A 3,750-nucleotide genomic window follows, 5' to 3' on the forward strand; every position below is an offset into this window, starting at 1 on the left:
TCCTGTCGTTCACAATAAAAGAACCTCAACTCCAGGCCCTTTTTCAAGCAGAGGCATTTATTATCCAGATGAATTGCCCCAAAGATTGTTTTATTTTAAACATTTCAATGACGGACTCTGCATAGTTTTTTAATACTTGTTTGAGCCCCCCCACCCTTTTTTTTTTTTTTTTTTTTTTTTGATAAATCCTTGTCTTCTGACTGAAGGCAGTGTGGAGAATGTACATGTTTCTGACCCCAACCATTTGCTAGTGGGTAGACATTAATGAGAAGTGGCTCCTTGCTTCAAATGTAGTATTTCTTTTGTGAGGTTATTTCTTTGACATCTCAGTCACTCTGACAGTTCCCTCCTGCTTCCTCTAGGGCATTAAAAAAATTGTCTTAAGCAATAAAGCATGGCTGTTTCTTTCTCTCTTCCAACCCCACCCGTATACACTTTCCCACCTCCTCTCATCCATTCTTTACTAGAATAGGGAGTGTTAGGCCCTCCATACCCCCTTTATCTTTAACAAAAATTGAAAGTCCTGATCATATAATTTTATCCTTTTGATTTGAGATGCACTGTCTAGGTTTTGACCCTAATAGGATATTTTGCGTCTGCTGCATTTTTTTTCACCATAAAATCGGAACGCATGGCTTGGTTTATCGGTGCAAAACCACACTATAAATTCCATAACAAACAATTTTTTGGGTGGTAGAGATTTGAATAGCAAACATTGGTAAAGTGAAACACTCTTTCCCATACATTCTCTTTCATGCGTCCTTAGTATACACAAAAATAACAGAAAAATATTTGGAAAAAATAGTGTGGAAGATTTACTCTGGGTACCGTTAGGGGCTGAAATTTAAATAAACCGAAAAGAAAAAAGTTAAATTAACTTTTATTTCAGAAGACAGAGGATGAGGTAGAAATGACCTTTAAAGAAGGTCTTAGTGTTTATTTTCAATGAAAAGAAAGTTACAGATCTGAGAGAACCACAGTTAAAACACAGCAGAAATTCTCAGCTTTTCCTTACCTTCTGCAACTTTTTTCTAACAAAGTTAGTGAACTGAGTTGAGCATAGTGAGATATTGTTACGCTTAAAAGACTTTTAATTAAACTTGTAGTATTTTTTCAAAGAGGGGGGGAACCATAGCTCAATTTATTTGCACAGTGTATTTGAAATGATGTTGGCTGGTTATTTGCCATCAGAAATTAATGCTTCCTTTCCCAAGACAAAACTTGAGAAAAAGCATGGTTTAGGGGCAGAAAGACTAATACACTGAAAAACAATGTTGAGTACATCAGTTCACCATGCTATGCCTTCTTTTGATTTTCAGTTCTATTCTACAGTAGAATGAAGTTCACTAAGAACTTAGAGAAAGGGACAATAATATCAAATGATTAATGTGAGACTCAATACCAGGCACTTAAAGTAGGGGTCTTGATGCATTTGTTATACTTTAATAGAGAAATTTAAGTGATTGAAAAGATATTTACTATTTTTGGTCTTCAAATTCTGTGATCCTGCTTTAAATAATTTATGGGAGAAACTTTCTTCCAGCTATAAATATTTATTGGATTAAATTAACACTTGTTTGAATTTTGAGTGTGTTGGGGCTTTATTATCATTTCCAGTACAAACCTCTTAAACATAACTAATGCTTTCTAAACAGATGCAACATTAACAAAATTATCTTTAAGAAGATATTTTCAAAGTGGTGAGACCACTGGTCTGAACCAATAGCTTTCAAAATGTGGACTCCAGACCATCAGCATCATCTAGCAACATGTTGGAAATGTAAATTCTTTTTTTTTTTTTTTTTTGAGATGGAGTCTGGCTCTGTCGCCCAGGCTAGAGCGCAGTGGCCGGATCTCAGCTCACTGCAAGCTCTGCCTCCCGGGTTCACGCCATTCTCCTGTCTCAGCCTCCCGAGTAGCTGGGACTACAGGCGCCCGCCTCGTCGCCCGGCTAGTTTTTTGTATTTTTTAGTAGAGACGGGGTTTCACCGTATTAGCCAGGATGGTCTCGAACTCCTGACCTCATGATCCGCCCATCTCGGCCTCCCAAAGTGCTGGGATTACAGGCTTGAGCCACCGCGCCCGGCCGGAAATATAAATTCTTAAGCCTCATTTCAATCACTAAGGGGTGGCCCAGTATTCTGTATTTTAACATTACCTCCAGGTGTTTAAACACTAAGGTTTAATAATCATTGACCTAATAAAAGCCAGAGGATTCTTGAAATAAAATGTTCTTAGGCATGTTTCTCTCAATGCAAATTTATAATAGCTTCGGATTACAACTGATCATTCCTCCAGACATCTGCAGTGTTTACTCGTGAGCAACCATGTCAGAGAATTAACTTGGATTTGCTAGTGGTAGGAAATTAGAAACTGGGGCACAAAGCAATTATTTATCTCTTTGATAATAGAATTTTCTGTATCTAGTGGCCTAACCCAGAAATTCTGATACAATAGATTTGAGGTAAGACCTGGTGCTATATTCTAAATGTTTGTGTCACTACCCCCCAAATTTATATATTGAAATTCTGACCTCCACGGTGATGGTATTAGGAGGGAGACCTTTTAGGAAGTGATAAGGTCATGAAGGCAGAGATTTCATAATTGGGATTAGTTCTCTTATGAAAGAGGCTCCTGAGAGCTCCCCTGCCCCTCTCACTATGTGAGGCCGCAGTGAGAAGATGTGATCTTTAAACCAGAAACTGGGGCCTCAGCAGGCACTGAATCTGCCTGCTCCTCCATCTCGGACTTCTCAGCCTCCAGAACTGTAAGAAATACGTTCCTATTATCTATAAGTTACCCAGTGTATGATATTTTGCTATAGCAGCCCAAACAGACCAAAATGACTAGTAATACACATGTTTAACTTGTAACCTCAAAAGAGAAAAACTGCCGGAGAGAATTCACATCGGTGCAGACAGAGAGTCTCAAATGGCTAAGAAATGTGCCTGACAACTTTTCAGAAATGAGACTATTAAAAGAAGGTCAGCTTGGAGTCTTACTGCAAAGTGAGTGCAAATTCTTTGCTTAATGACTGTTTTCCTCTCCCTGAGGACTGAACTCATTGATAATTACCAAGAACACAGTATTTACTTTAGATTTGCCATCTAGAGCTATGCAAATAGCTTTAATTGATCACTTCTTTTCTTAAAAGTACCTTGGAAATCTCATTAAGAAGGACTAATCCTGGATTCAGTTCTTACTTTAATAAGCTTGTGGAAAAATCAACAAAAACACACAGGTACAGAGAAGAACAAACATAATTAAGGGGTTAAAAACAGAAGTCCCCAAGGAATGAGTGATCTTTCTATTTTGAGGTACATCCATACAACTCATATTGGCTTTGCTCTGGGTGAATGACCCTGTAGTGAGGTATAAAGTACCACTGAGAATGGAAGGAGCACAGAGGCCTACATATTTGAAGGCCTGAATCTAGCTAGTCCTGATTCTGCTGTTAACTTGCTAGCCCCTTGCAAGCCCCTTCACTCTGAGTCCTTCAGTTTTTTCATAAGGATTATACTATTATCCACAGCAGAGGTTTTTATAAGTGTGGAGTGAGACAATACACATAAAATTGCTTTGAAAAACAAAAGTAGTAATTCAAATAGAATGTCCATCCATCATCCATCTATCTATGTATCTATCTATCTATGTATCTATCTATGTATCTATGTATGTATGTATCTATCATCTATCTCTATCTATCTATCTATCTATCTATCTATCTATCTATCTATCTATCTATCTATC

This window comes from Piliocolobus tephrosceles, chromosome 3 (genome assembly GCF_002776525.5).
Source record: "Piliocolobus tephrosceles isolate RC106 chromosome 3, ASM277652v3, whole genome shotgun sequence".
NCBI lineage: Eukaryota > Metazoa > Chordata > Mammalia > Primates > Cercopithecidae > Piliocolobus > Piliocolobus tephrosceles.